Raw genomic sequence first — 16,712 nt, forward strand, 5'->3', positions numbered from 1 at the left:
TAGCGCTTTTTCTGATTTACTATTACAATTAGTTAATTATATGTTAGTGGGCGGGCAAGTTCCAGACTCTTTTGGGGTCGGGACAGTTGTTAGCTTTCCGAAAAAAGGTAAAGATCCTAAAGACCCTAACTGATATAGGCCTATTACGTTATTGAATACTGATTATAAGATCCTTACTAAATTATTATCAATACGTTTCAATTTCATTTCAAAGGATCTTATTCATCTGGATCAAAATGAGGCTTTAGATTATTTTCAGACAAAAAAAAAATCTCTGCTCTGATCCTATTAATAGATGCGGAGAAAGCCTTTGATTTGGTGGTATGATACAAGAACTTCAATAAAAAAAAAAATTAAAAAAAAAATTAAAGTGCATTATAACCAAACGCTAAATGCTAACTTTGGGATGGCTGCACAGAAACATGTCGTGTTTGGTGTCAAACACTTTGGAATTATACCCCAACACCAGTAACTGGTGTGGGAGTATGATCCCACCCTTCTAGAGGGAGAGACATGACAGCACCGGTATAGCCGGTACCATCTAACAGAGCCCTGGCATCACAAAATGGATGCTGCCAGCCACAGACACAAGTCTGCCCTCCTGCTGCTGGACGAAACTCCGGCAGGGGAGGCCTGGACAATAGGTTTCCTGTCACAGGGAGGTGTCACCACCTCCCAGAAAGGATTTAGTGTATTGGGGCTGGGTGGGTGCACTCCAAGAGTGCTTTGAAGTTCAGCACTGGGGGCACATTTGGTGTCCCTGTGCATAATCCAGCTTAAACCGGTTGCAGGGGCTACCAGCCCCTGCTCTGGCGCGAAACTGGACAAAGGAAATGGGTGTAGCCACCCCTCTTTCCTGACCCTCTCATAGGTGAGTCCCTAGAGTTTGTCCCATCCCTTCCTTGGGTATAAGAAAGGAACCCCTGGCTACAGGACTTTAGATTACACCTGGACGAAACTCTGATACTGAATCCTGGATCTTCGACGATCTACATTGAACTAGATGAGTGAAGAATCTCCCTTGGAGTAAAGGAGTTACTCCCCTACACATCTGACCGGTTTGCATCTCCGAAGCTCCCGCCAGACTCCGAAGAATTTTGCAACACAGGAGGTGGGTTTCCGTGGTCTTATAGGTCGATCAGTGCCCACAGCAAGTCTGAGGCCCGTATCCCTCGTGGCGACCCTGCAAACTGAACCATTGGACACCACGTCACTTTGCAGAAGCATCAGCTTTCCAACGACTCCTGCAGCTGAGGTTTGGATTACTTATAGCCCTGACCCCGAGCAGCATTTGCTCTGAAGATTCCTCACCTACACTCCACGAGTGTTCCGTGAGCTGACCATTTGTGTTTTCTCTTGAGGTCCCTTCACGATCCGTAGTCCATCGACTGGTGGGTCCCTGTGAAGGCAACTTTACTTCTAATTAGACTTACCTGGTTGCGCCAGAGGTGCCCTGACTCTCCATTGCTTGGGGAGTCCCCAGGACCTTTCTGGTCCGCACCGAAGCATCTTTTCTCTTCCTGCACGGGTTGCTGTTGCCAAGGCTTGTTGTGCTCAATCCGAGCACCGACACCGCAGCACTCGAGATCCTTCGTGGGACAGCTCAAATCCAGCTTCTGGTTGTCGTCAACGCCTCCTGGTCCTCGTGGCTGAAGAGTCAAGCTTCGCCTCTTCGCACCTGAATCACCCAACATCTGTGGGCTTTCGTCTACCGTGCCCCTGGTCACTGGCAAGTGACCCAGACTCTGTCCCCTCTGCTTTCAGGTTCTTCTGATTTTTGATCCAGGCTTGGATCACATCGGACACTTTTCTCCTTCCCGGCAGCAGCACTTTGCAGCAGATCGCCATTGAAATCAACGACGATTCCCAACATCATTTGACAACTATGCACCCAGCTTCTCTGGGTGAGGTAACTCGAGTACTCCGGTGCTCCCGTGGGTGCTGGCCCTAGAACCCCCTAAGTCTAAAGGGGTTTGCTCAAAGTCCTCTCCTAAGTGTCCTTAACTTCTAAAATTCCCACCGCAATTTTCCCATAGAATAGTACGGGGCTTGTGCCTGTGTTCTCACACTGCACGCGTCCCCCGTGGGTCTCCTGTGTCACTACCCTGGGTGGTTCCTTGGGGTCCCAGTGATTCTACATGCTTTAGGCACTGTATCTAGTCAAGTCGTGGTTCTTATACCACTTTCTTAATATATGGTTTGGTACGCCCCTAGGGCCAGTTGTATATTGTGCTATTTACTGTCATTTTAGAACAGTATTATTGTGTATTTTGGACAATAATCTCATAAAGAGATTAGTAGTGAGTGTTTAAAAATAAATAAATATATTTTATATATACCTTGTGTGGCTCTCCTTTCATTTAGTAATTCAAGAGGTTATAATCTCGTAAACCAAGCTGCTTTACACTCCTTTAAGACTTAGCCTGAAGGCTGCTCTCCATAGCTACCACTAGGATAGCTTTCAATAAAGGTTGTCTTTAAACCTATCATCAATAAGGGTTGTTTGGACTGGTACAAGGTGCCCACTATAACTAGTGGACAGCATATACCAGGCCAACTTCTCACAATCTGCATGGTACATGTTCTTTGTAACAGGCACATTAACCCTCTGAGCTACCTTTCCATGAATCAAAACTTCCATTAGACAAAATGATCTCTCTCTAGGAAGAACATTAAACATGACATTTTTATTGTTGCCAAAAATTGCTGGAGGCCAGGAAGGAGGCAGCAAGCGCTTTTAAAACCTTAATATACTTGCAAACATAATGCCTCCACCCAAAGTCAGCACCCGGTGGGTTCACACCGGTTGCACTGCCCTAGAGCTGGCCCTTCTCAAGTGTCTTGTGACCTCAGTGACAGAGTCACTGTCGCTCTAGGGTGTACTGCTTCAAAGGCCTGTCTGCAAGCTTGGAGGTGAACTTCAGTATGGATTGTGGTGGACAAACCTTGAAGGTTAACCCACACTTGCCACTGCTAGGCTCCACCTGCTGGTGCTAAGACACCAGGGCTTCTAAAGTCTTGCGCAGCCATCTAAGGTCTAGCATAGGAATGTGCTCCCTCAGGAGAGTGGTCTGGTGGACTGGTTATTAAGGCTGAACCTGGTTCCCCAGTTCCAAATTCAGTAGCTCTGGCCATAGTGCCACATCCTCTCCCCCACTGAACACCATACTGCCCCACTGACAAAAACTCACACTGCCTTCAACTTCAACCCAATTGCCGCCGGCTATAAACACCTGGATGCGGCTCAATTTAAAGGACGCTCTAGACAAGAGCAATATGCGGCCTACAAAAAAAAGTAACAACATCCTGGTAAAAACAAACCCTTATAGGGAATGTAAAATTTAGCAAACTATGTGAAATGTAAACAGGAACAACATGGTTACCTTAACGCGTTTACACTCACTATTAAGAAATCAGTGAGTGCTTTTGCCTGAAAAGTTAAGGACATGACTACAGGGCCCTAAATGGACCCATATAATGTCCATTGCTTATATCCTTACAAAACGTAAGCAGTATGGTAAAAAGACCACATCCCTGGACGCAGAGCCGCAGTACACATTTTGTTTTCCGATCCACACTTTGCAGTTCCTCCAGGATTGGTGCAAGCCCAGGGAAAACAAAGACAAGAAAACAAAAATAGCGCTTCACTGGCAAACTCTGTAAAAGTGGCGCTAATGTGTTTGGGTGTGAATAAAATCACTCTGGTCAGTTTGCTACCACTCTTTCTTACTTTATTTAGTTATTTTTCCTATTTTTAACCTTTTATTCCAGATGCTGCACTTTGGAATTGAAATCCGACATTTCCAGCAAAAATGATTTTCTTTTTTGGATCCATTTCACAGGGGAGCAAATAAATGAAGGGAGAGGAAAGAGTGTGGAAACCCCATCTTGAAGTCTCGGTTTTCAGTAAGAGAAGAACTGCTAGACAGAAAGAGAGGGAAGAAGGAAAGAGTGGGGGGGGGGGGCAGCTGAAGCGACAGAGCAGAAGTGGACTCTGTATTTTGTTTCCCTGGGCAAGAAGGAAACGCCAAGCTTTATTTATAGGCAATGGTGATTTCTTACGTCCTGGGACGCATTTTCAAAATAAAAAAGTAGGGGAACAGAATCCCTGGAATTGAAGAAGTAGGGGCACGCCGTGCCCTGCCGATCCCGCCCACTTCGACCACTGAACACAATGATATACATTATGTGTTTTTACCTGTGCCAGTCCCGGCCGGCATGACTCGGGGGCGTGGGGTGCGCGCAGGGAGGGGGGGTTAATTTAATAATATATATATATTTTTTTAAACGTACCTTCTCCTCCAGTCCGGACTCCTGCGTCCCATTTCCTGCTCTCTCTGCTCACAGGAAGCAGAAGCAGGCAGCCTCCCTCTCCTCCCCCAAGCCAATGACAACGCTGAAATGGCAGCGTTGTGATTGGCTAGGACGCCTTCCTTATAGGCATCTACGGGGGAGGCTATTACTGGTTTGGTCAGCCCTGTGCCCGACCAAACAGTCAGCACCCATAAAATTGAGCTAACCACTCCTCCCCGACCCACCCACCTGCCCGCCCCCAACCAGGCATACCCTCCTTCTGCTTTTTCGCAGTGCGAGAAGCAGAAACCTAAAATGGCATTTATACCATTTTAGGTTTCTGCTTCTTGCACTGCGAGAAAGCAGTGAGTCGCCGCTCTGACGCCCACATAGAGGAGCCGCCACTGCTTGTAAATAAGGCCCCCTTTCACGCTATGCTAAGCGTGAAAGGGGTGGGCAGTGGGTGTTGCGGTGGGTGTTCCACTGCAACACTCATTGATTTTTGATGCAACACCCACTGCCCACCCCTTTCACGCTAACCATAGCGTGGAAGAGGGCCTTATTTACAAGGCAGCGTTAAGCCATATTAAGTGGCTTAATGCTGCCTTGTAAAAAAGGCTAAGCTCCTATCGGCACCACATCGTTGAAAAAAAGTGATGTTGTGGTGGCAATAGGGGCTTGCACATATGCCCCTAAGTGTTTTGTTGCTGTGTTCTGAGTCCCTTTTCCACAGCAACTCCCATGAGTTTAAACCTTAGACTGTTTGCCTTAGTACCCTAAGGGGGAGATTTACTAAGCTTATGCACCGTGTTTGCATCACAAAAGTGGCGCAAAATGATGGAAAATCTTTTTTTTTGTAATTTACTTTCCAGCGCTAAACTTGTTTAGCGCTGAAAATAACGTGAAAGTAATGCGAAGCAACGCATTGCGCTGCTTTGCGTTACTTTGCGCCATGGGGGCGTACCAAGGGCGTTGCATGGGCATTCCCATGCAACCAGCCAAGGATTCTCACGCTAAACCCAATTTACTAAAAACAGTAGATTGGGTTTAGCTTGAGAAAACTGCGTCCTTTTCGAATAGGCGCAAGGAAAGAGAAATGCTTTCATTTCCCCATTCTCTTCCGACTTTGCATGCGTGCTGCACTGTGCAGCACGTATACTAAGTGGGAAAAGCTTTCCCTCGTGTCTACCATAGTATTTTGTACAGGAAGGGTACCCTTCCTGTACAAAACCTATGCTACACTTATGCACACACCCTAGCGCTACAGCGCTAAAGTGTGTGCATGGCGCACGGCTGCTGAAATCAGCGCTGGCACAAGGGAAAGGGGAGGAAAGAGCCATACCTTTGAAGATATGGCGCTCCCCTGCTCCGTCCCTGTCGCGCAATGCAGCTCAGCCACGCGGGAGGTTTTGCTGTGTTGCGCAACTTTTTTGTAAATCTCCCCCTAAGAGTAAATTCCTGAAAATGGGTATTTGATTCCCAGCTGGAGGAGAGGGGGTGGGTCTTCAGAATGGGGACCCAAGGACACTAAGGGTCAAAGACTCCAGTTGTTATCATTGGAGTCCCTTAACTCCTGCCTGCCCTGGGGCTTTCTGACCCAGACTCCTTTAATAGGTGATATGTGAACCCAACACATATCCCAGACTATATTGTGCTCTCTCTGAAGAGGCTTTCCTGTTGAGAAAGCCAGGAAAGAAGCCCTTTCAATCATTTGGTAGCTACCTGATTTTGCAATGATTTCTGCACCTGTATATGAGCACTTGATTACTCTCCAGTAGCACACGCTTTAATGTAACAGAACACCACAGCAAGCACAACAGTTCCCCTTTGACTCCTAAAGACGTTATTTGCACTTGAGTTGAGGATAAGTAGGGACCAGTTTCACAACACTACTGCTGTGACTCTCAAGAAATTGACTAGCAATATGGAGCCACCCATCTGCTGCACCTTATGATGAAGATTGATGAAGAAGTGAAGGTGAACTGTCCTGAGTGGAGAATGTGTGCCACTGATTTTGTTCACAAGAAACGAGGCAACAAAAAATCTTTTGTGTGTCAGTGTGCTCTTTATGTTGTCAATAACATGGTAAAACAGGAGCATCTGGAAAAGACCTGGGGCCAGATGTACAACCCTTTTTTGCAGCTGCAAACTGCAGATGGGCCCATTTGCATGTACAAAATCTATTTTGCGAGTTACTGATTCGCAAAATAGCATTTGCGAATCTCGCTATTAAGAAGGGGCATCCCTTCTTAATAGCGAGCCACCATGCCATGTACTGTTGTTTTGCGACTGCATTTGCGGCCGCAAAACACTCGCAGTTTACCATCCTTTTCAAAAGGGTGGTAAACTATTCGCAAGCGGGAAGGGGTCCCCAGGGTACCCTTTCCCCTTTGTGAATGGGTACGCAAAAGGTTTAATTTGCCTTTTTCAAATGCATCCCATTTTCCTTTAAGGAAAACTGGCTGCATTTAAATAAAAAAACTGCTTTATTTAAAAGCAGTCCCAGACATGGTGGTCTGCTGACCCCAGCAGGCCACCATAACTGGGAATGCTAGCCATTCCCAATGGGGTCGGAAATTGCGACAGCCTCATTAATATTCATGAGGCATGCAATTTGTGACCCCATTGGGAATCGCAAACAGTGTCTGAGACACTGTTGTACATCCCCATTTGCGAGACACAAATGCGATGCAATTTGCGAGTGGCAAATTGGTGGATCGTACATCTGGCCCCTGGTGTGAAAACTAGCTTAAAGAAAAAGAGCTTAGTTAATATCAAATGTTTGCCTTCCCAGCCGCCCGGAGCAGACCAGAAGCAAGACCACTGACAATTAGTACAGTGGCTTATGGACACTGCTTTACTAGTCTGCTAGCCTCTCTGCTATGCCTCTCTGTAGCTCTGCATACCCCCCACTTGGAATCCGGCATTTGACACGCTGAGTTTATGTCTTTGTTGTGTGCAAGCATTGGTTAGCATGGACTTTGAAATCCCTCCTGAGCCACTACCTCATCCACCCCAGTGGCAGCAAACTGCTTATGTATGGGCCCCTGACTTTGTGAATACTGAAAGGATAGGTCTCATTTGAAGTTTGGTGGGGCCACGAAATGTAGAGTTTGTTGTTGAGTTAGTGGTCATTTTTAAGTGAAGTAGATCCCACCTTTATGGTAAAAGCCACAGTAAGTGTGTCATGCCATGAGAAAATTATCTGCAATGCTGTGTTTTTTCAAATGCTAACCTCCACCTGCTGGGGTTTTTAGGTCTGGCTTAGTGTTGCAAAGCAACGCTCTGCGAGACTCTGGTGATGAAGGAGATTTCAGAAGGGGGCTTCAAGCTTAGTTAATATTAAATGTTTGCCTTCCCAGCCACCCGGAGCAGACCAGAAGCAAATACACTGACAATTAGTACAGTGGCTTATGGGTAAACCACCAGTGGACACTGCTTTACTAGTCTGCTAGCCTCTCTGCTATGCCTCTCTGTCGCTCTGCATACCCCCCACTTGGAACCCGGCATTTGACACGCTGAGTTTATGTCTTTGTTGTGTGCAAGCATTGGTTAGCATGGACTTTGAAATCCCTCCTGAGCCACTACCTCATCCACCCCGGTGGTAGCAAACTGCTTAGGTATGGGCCCCTGACATTTGCATAACAAAGCATAGCATAACAAAACAAAACATAGCATAGCATAACAAAACATAGCAGAGCATAACAAAACACAACAAAACATAGCATAACAAAACAAAACAAAACAGCATAGCATAGCACAACAAAACATAGCATAGCATAACAAAACAAAACATAGCATAGCAAAACACAACAAAACAAAGCATAGCATAACAAAACACAACACAACATAGCATAGCATAACAAAACATAGCATAGCATTACAAAACAAAGCATAGCATAGCAAAACACAACAAAACATAGCATAACAAAACATAGCATAGCATAACAAAACACAACAAAGCATAGCATAACAAAACATAGCATAGCATAACAAAGCACAGCATAGCATAATAAAACATGGCTTAGCATCACAAAACACAACATAGCATAGCATAAAAAAACATAGCATAGCATAACAAAACATAGCATAACAATACATAGCATAACAAAGCAAGGCATAACAAAACACAACAAAACATAGCATAACAAAACATAGCATAGCATAACAAAACACAACAAAACACAGCATAGCATAGCATAACAAAACACAACAAAACATAGCATAGCATAACAAAACATAGCATAGCAAAACAAAACAAAACATAGCATAGCATAACAAAACACAACAAAACATAGCATTGCATAGCATAACATAACATAAGAAAACATAGCATTAAGTTTGATAAACTCATAGTAGCGGGCTAGCTAGCTTTAAAGGGCAGTGACTGTAAGCAACTGCGTCAACCCAGAAGCAGTCACTTGGTCACCTTTGCTCTTGTATTGCAGTGGGCTCGTTTATTAAACAGTTCCCATATTTATACTGTTAGCACTTTACTTGTCAAATTTCAGGGCTCACAAAACTTTGATGAATTGAAATTCACAACTGAGGCTGTTAAGTTCGCGCTATATAAAACCCCAAGGATCAATTAAAAACATTGCCATTTACAATGTGAATAGCTCTAACAAATACAAAACATATTGCAAAGTACAAAACATTGCCATTTACAATGGGAATAGCTCCAGCGCCAACAAATGTGAGACCTATTGCCTTTCCAATGCTTGTTTCATAGTCTGTTGGGGTCATTTGTAAACTTTTCCTGGCTGGGGCCCCAGTTATTTACATAGCAGAACTCAGCAGGATACCATTCTCACCAGTGTTGTGTCAGCAGGAGGGCTTTCTCAATGATACACCTGACACCAGGAAACCCACCACCACCCCTCCTCAAATTGAGGTGGAGGATGCGAAAGGTAGGGAGGCAAAACAGGAGCTAAGAATTGAGATGGAGTGTTACTGATCATTCCCTATAAATGAGTCATTGCAAGTTCTTGTCCATGCCTTTGACTTGAGATTATGTTTATCCAAAATGAGCCTCCTGTGAGCTTCTTTGTCTCTGCGTTCCGCATCTTTAAAAGGGTACAGAGGCAAAGGGATTCCCTCATTTGCATGGAGCTATGCCCCCATGCAATTGAGGGACCGCCCTCTTGAGGAAGCGCTGGTGCTGTCTGTGTGGCAGCACTTTCAGTATTACAGAAGGGGACTCACAAGCATCTGCAGGCCCTTCTGTAATACCAAAGTGCCCCCGGGTGGCAAGCATCTGCGGCCCCTTCTGTAGTGCGCAAACTGGCGAAATCACCCGGAGTGTGCAAAGCTGGGGCAATCACCCGTTGCTTCCCAGGGCACTTCTATAATACGGCCACAGGTGTTGGTATTAAACATTTTTTGATGCAATAATGTTTGGATTATTATTTCCTTCCTTCAGGGCTTATCTAGAAGTTAATCAACATCTGAGATAGGTGATGGATGTAAGTTTGACAATTATTCTTGAGGTATGAGGTGTATTTGAAGGAGACATATACAGCGCTTGTGGAATCAACCAAACTAGTCTACAGTGTGTGCCTGATGATAACCAGTTAATGAGATGATGTTCTAATCATTGGAAACGTTCATTATATAAACACCTACTGCAAGTCTTATTGCCGCCATAGCCTGCCTGTTGAATGATTTTTCAGTCTGCAGAAGATTATCGTTAGTCAAAATTGATTTCTCCCAATTTTCTTTTGTTCATCCTTCACTTTTTTATTTTAAAAGTTGATTATTGCCAATGACATAATTCATGCCGCAGTTTAAATTTGCCTAATTTGTCTGCTATTTTGGCATCAGTAACAATTGTAGACTTTAGGTGCCACTGTATGTGTTTGAGGCGTGTGGCTTGGTGTATGGAGAAAAATCCTCAGCTGTTTATATCAGTTGTCAAACTTCTGTCATATTCCATTTTTGTCCACTTATCCTTTTGATTAGCTATGTTTGAGGTGCCCCTAATTTAAGGACCCATCGAAAAGCAATTTTATCACCCAAAAGGCATCCTTAGATAGGGGTATGTAAACGGATCTCCCCACAATATGCCTTGAGGTTGTACCCCTTCAAACTCCCTTTCTGTTGGATTTGGCTGGTGGCAGAAAAACGTTTCTGGTACATAGCTGTCAAGAACCTGTCTCAATGACTTTATTGGACTGGTCATCTTCCTGTCATGGGCATAGGGTAACCTGTTTGCATCAGCAACCTTGTAGTCAAGAACGCATTGCTATGACCGAGAGCATAGGAGACACTAAGGGGCATATTTACAAGCCCCTCTCTCCACCACAACTTTGTGGTGGTGATACGGGCTTCGCCTTATTTAAAAGGAAGCATTAAGCAACTTTGCCTTGTAAAAAAGGCCCCCTTTCATGCTACACCTATCGTGAAAGGAGAGGGCAATGGGTGTTGCTGTGGGCGTTCCACCGCCATACCCATTGATTTGGACACTTCCCTAAATTTACAAGGGTGGTGTAAATATGGGGCAGCACCAAAATGAAGACCAGGGAAACCTGGTCTTACCCTGGTGCAACAAAGAGAAATGTTTAATTTCTCCTAATTTTTGCTGTTTCCATGTGTGCTGCGTTGTGCAGCACACATGGAAACAGCAAAACGCCTTTGATTGTTTATGTGCAGGAAGGTGTTCCTTCCTGCACATAAACAATAATAAATAAAAAATGTAAGTTTGCCAACTTCTCTGTGTGCTGCATTCAGCACCACATATAGAAGCTTCAAATCACCATTTTGGATTGTTTATGTGTAGGAAGGGACACCTTCCTGCACAAAAACAATCACTCCCCTCAATGCAGGCACCCTGCACTATGGTGCAAGGGTGTCTGCATTGGTGCTAGGCAGCTAAATTTAGCGCCAGCACAGGGAGGGAATGTAGGGCTGCACCTTATTCTTGTAAATATGTTGCAGCCCTGCGTTTCTAAAGTGACCGAGTGTGTTGTTAGCCTTCTTGGCTTAACGACACGCTTCGCCACTTTGATTGTAAATATGCCCCAAAATTTCTGGAAGGCCATGGACAGGATTGTAAAGAGATGAGCCAGAGGTCAGGTTGATACGATAAAGACTTTAAAATGAAACAATAAATATTTTTTCACATTTTCCAGGGTCCTAATCAAGTGCATACGATTATATCAACAAATTGAGTGACATTTATTGAAAGTTTTTTATTTAAATTGAAACATTAAAGTTTACCCCGTGCATGATGACATTACCATGAGTTATCCAAAATGTGTCTGTTTGTCATAAACTCTTTTTATATAGTCTATATTGTTATTAAATGTGAGGCAAGAATATTTTATGTTAACCATATATAAGTGAGATTTTTGTAGTGTGCAGATTCTGTACTGAATTGCTTCAATGTGTTCTCAAACTGGATGGTTAAGGAAAATGCTACATAGTGAAGTAAAGTGATGGGCTGGGGATCACTCAGTTTGGTCCATGTGAGGAAGCTGAGATTTCATTCAATGGCTGCCTACAGTTCAGAGCCTGCAGAGTTGCATCCATCTCTCTCCCATGCAACGCCAAAGGTCAGTTGTTCACTTAATGATATTCAATTAGCGTTAGTACATGCAGTTCAATAAACACATATATTAGACCTTAAACTGACACCACACACACACATATATATAGACCTATCGCAGTGGTGGCCGCTCCATTAGGGTGTTGCAGCGCCACCCCATTGCTTTCTCGCAGTGCGATAAGCAGAAAATCAAATGGTATTTAAAATACCATTTTATTTTCTGGTTCTCAGGCTGCGAGAAAGCAGTCGTCAGGGGTATGCCTGGTTGGGGGCGGGTGGAAGGGATTGCCTGGTCGGGGGCGAGTGGAAGAGGAGTGGCTTCCACCACTTTGAATGCCCTGTCTGCTTGTTCGGCCCTGGGGCCGACCAAAGCGGTCATGCGCACTCTACATGCAGTCTACAAAGAGAATATGGCCCCCCTACAGGCGCCCAGCTGGGCGCCACCCGGGACTCCACCCAATAGCATTGCAGCATTATGATTGGCTTACAGGAGGAAGGGAGCATGCCTGTTCCTGTCCAGGAGCAGAGGCGGCGTGGGACCCGGCCCAGGAGCAGAGGCGGTGCGGACCGGTCAGGTAAGTTATTTACTTTCTGTTTTACCCCCCCACGAGTATTGCGAGGCACGACTGCAAAGACGGGACGGCGCAAAGGGTGGCTGGTCCTATGCTTTGAGAATTGGTGTGAATGGCTCCATTTGTCCAAATTGTTTTCCGAATTTCCTTGTTGAATTAAACAAATGAGTGCAAGGCTAGCTCAACCCAGTCGCTTGCTCAGTAATGCTTAGGATATACTGGGTAGTATTCTAGTATTGACCTGAATGCCGCCTAATACAAGCTTCCTTTAGTATGCCGGGAGTGTCCGATTATGCGTCATCGAAGAGCATTTCAGTTTTTTCCGTTCGGTTCAGTGTTTTAAATGGATAAAGAGAAGTGCCGGTACTCGACAGACTAATAGAGGTAGGTCTTGCGGGTCTGGTGGGGGATAATCTGGGGGTGGGATGGGGGAGGCGTGGCTTTGAGGCTCATAGCTGATAGAGCGTCACGTTACTCTGACATTTGTAGGGGTGCATCACATTCACTGTTAGTCCGCACCCACATATTAATCGATGTAGTTTAAGTGTGACATAGAAATGTATCACTAGAATTGTTTAACATAGGAGTGATTAGAAATGTAACCATGCTTTTCATGACAAGTAATGCTGCAGACCATTGTGAATGTATTTTAGTAAACGCATAATGTTTGATTTTCACGTAATGCAATGTGTTAGTTTAAACATGCGCCATGTTAAAGTTGCGCGTGCAGTTTGCTTATTCACGTATATAAGAGTGATGAAATTAATGCTTAGAGTGTGATTTAGGAGTGTTTAACAGTGTAAAGGCCTGATCGCATATACGTAAAGAGAACGGCCTGTTCATTTTCTTATGTTAGCCAAACGTTGTAGGCCGAAAATGATTTCCCTTGGTAAAGGCTTTGGGTTTCAAGAGAATGGAAAATCTTAGAGAAGTTTTTCGTTCCCATGTTTCTGTTGGATGGAGTACAAGTTTCACTGGAAAAGTACTGGAAGAAGACCTGGCTGAAGAGGTGTGCCGAAGGGCGTGTTCTACGTTTTTGGTATTTTGTATTAGGGACAGTGCCCGGTGGGTTGAGCAGTTGAGGTTTAGATGAAAAGCTAGAAGGAGCATCTTAGAACGAGCTCTGACTAAGTGAATGTACTTCTAAGGAAGTCTTCACTTCTGACACCTTTTATTCTCTTGCCTGGGAAGGGAAATGCTAAGTAGGGATGTCACCTTAGAGATAGAGTAGGGAAAGACTAACTGTTTTTTTCTTTTAGGCTAATGGTTTCAGATATAGAGATTGGACTAACCATTGTTCTATTGATGCTTTTAGAATTGATTATCCTTTTTTATTCTGAGTCATATGAGACTCCTGCGTAGAATTTCCTTTGTATTAGTGCCCATTTACTTCCTTCACCTCGTATTGAGGTGCTTGTATGTGCATTTATTCCTGGTTGTAATAAAATCTTAAAAATTTGGATCGGAAATTTAATTTGGTTAATAATGTATTGAGATTGGAATTTTCTCCCCTCTACACTATTTAGCAGATAAAAAGATCCTGGCGACCTGAGAGGATTCTTGGAGATAATCAGGTAGGCAAGAATCTGGTCCTATCAGTTGGTAGCAGAAAAGGATGGTTATCTCTGATAGTGAGGGGAGATCTAGACTAAGATAAGAGATTCTAGAGGCCCATAGAAGTCAAGTGATGGTGATTCATCGGATGGTGAGCGGCGGATGACGGCGGCTGATGGAGATTGATGGAGAGTAGCGGTGCGGCGGAAAGCAGCAGTTCATGGAGGAGTGAGTATGAACAGGGTGATATGTTGTAGATTGCGGTGTTGATTTGATTGTGTGATGTCTTGCAGAGTTGGAGTGAGTGTTGAGTGATTGTGAGATCAGGCTGTGAGCGCGTGCAGCCCGGGAAAACCTTAGGCTCGACGAGTAGCTTAAGTGATTGTGGTGTAGAAGACACCCACGGTAGATTTTGTTGACCACCAAAAGGGGATCGTGAGACGTCATCGATTACCCGGACCGAGATAGGGGGTGTGAATGTGTGAGTGCGTGAGTAACCGACGCTGGTCGTGGGTTGTTGTACGTGGAACATTGAGTGATTGAAACCTATCAGTTGAGGCGATTGTCCAGTCGTTTCGCGGACAGACAGTTGCCAGTTGAGGTCGACAATTTTGAGAGACTGCCGGCGGTCAGAGAAGTGATTGTCCGGTCGTTTCGTGGACAGATAATTACTTCAGCGTGTGAATGGGACGAATGCTAGGGTGAGACGTGAATTGTGAAGGAGGGGAGCTGCTGCGAGCGGAGGAAAAGTGATGTCAGAAGGTGTTGCGCTGCAATAGGTCGGTTGGTGTAAGTCGCGCTGCTATTGGTGGATTGACATCAGGAAGTGATCAAAAACATTGTGTGTGATCGAAAATTTGTTCATCATGAAATGTTTTAAGGTTTTCCGAGAATAATGTAGAGGTGACAAACATGTGGTTACTCGAGGGGGAGAAGAAGACCCTCCCGAGGATACTCTGGCACATTATATGGCAAGAAATGTGGGGTTGCATACTATAATTTGGCTTGAAAATTGGCATAAAATGACTCATGGGGAGGGAGAACTAGCTTTCCCACGATATGGTACTTTCAGGTTGGAGGTGTTGTACCAATGGAAATCTGAAATGTCTTTGTTGCGACCTTTGCCGAGACCAACTCAGTTTGAGGCATTGCATGCATGGATCAGAGCAGCACATGACAGGAAAAGAGACCGAAGTCAAGAAAGGGTGAAGAAGTCAGTTAAGGCATTCCAGGATGCGAGGTGGGATGCACAAGAGAAGAGGTGGAGAGTAGAAATGATAGAGGGAGACAGGTTGTACCCGCTACTAGAGAAGACAGACAGTGCTAAGTCAAAGAGTGTAGATGACGATGACAGTGATACAGATGACAGCTTAGTAGAGAGGTTACTGTCTGAGATACCACCTCCATACAATCCAGATTCCTATGAAGGGAAGTCGGCTCAAGCAGAAGGGACTAGTGGATTACAGACTCAGTCAGAGGTGAGAGTAGAATCGAAAATCTCGACAGGAACCAAGGGCATGAAAAATCAGTCTGTAGCAAGCACAGAGGTGGGAAGAGGTATGAGGTTACCGGATGCTTTAAAGGTACCGGTTACTGTTGGACCCATTGTTTCAGTTTATGACCCAGATCAAGAGAAGGTTGGTAGTCTAGCACAGTCGACCGCAGGATCAAGGAGTGTGGTAGAGGGAAATGGATCAGTGAGGGGGATGGAGCATACTCCAAAACCTATGGAATGGAGTACGCCATTGCCAGCTACAGCGGACTCTTCTAGGGGACAGGTGGATGCGAGATCAGTAAGACCAAGGTCTTTGGCCGAGTCGAGGTCAGGCCTGAGGATGTGGGTACCTCCTGCAAGGAATCAGTGTGAAAGAATGGTAGAGAGTGAGGAGCGAGGCAAATCAGGAAACAGACCAGTCTCTAGGAATATGACAAAAAAGAATAGACCTCGAGAACAGGACTGCGAGTATGATGAACGAAATGGGGCAGCATTTCGAGAATTAATGAAGGGAGCTTTGAAAGGGAGAATGTTAGATGTTGTAAGGTTGAAAGCAGAAGTAGATGAGATAATAAGTGGAAATTTGCCTCTTGAAAGAACGTACATGTACAAGCAAGATGAGTTACTTTTTGTAGCGAAGGACATGACTCGCAAGGCAAGAACTGCACATGAGAGGTTGTCTGAATTGGCTAACAGGTATGAGGTGGACCTGTCTAAAATGAAATCATTGCAGGGAAGCCATAGATTGCAGTATAGCGACCAAGAATTGGAAGAGAAGAGGGTCATGGGATTGAGGACTCAGTCAAGGATTTGATTATAGCAATGCGTGCATGGATTATGCTTGACAAATGGGAAGAAAGGTGGTCTAAGAAGAAGAGTTCTAAAAGGACGATAGGAGAGACGCCACCTCCACGTAGGGAGATGATGGATGTAGGAAATTTCCCTTTACGGGAGGTACAGAATGGAGGATATGTGCATGCGCCTTGGAGTAGGGGTGATTTGGCTGCATTTACGAATGATTTTCCCCGCTTGCGGGAGAAGCCCGTCGAGTGGTACAAGCAGGTTGATCAGTTTGTCAGGATCTCAAAGGTGTTGTGGATTGATTTGAACACGATGTTTGACATTGTGGTTCCGAGCAATTTATGGTCGGCATGTAAAATCGCTGTTGAATGGCCAACTTCAGAGCCCGAAAGGGATCCTGTGTCAAATGGCCCGTCACCCATAGTCATGAAGAAGTTCGAACAAGTGATTA

The sequence above is a fragment of the Triturus cristatus genome, chromosome 7 (genome assembly GCF_964204655.1).
Source record: "Triturus cristatus chromosome 7, aTriCri1.1, whole genome shotgun sequence".
Classification (NCBI taxonomy): Eukaryota; Metazoa; Chordata; class Amphibia; order Caudata; family Salamandridae; genus Triturus; species Triturus cristatus.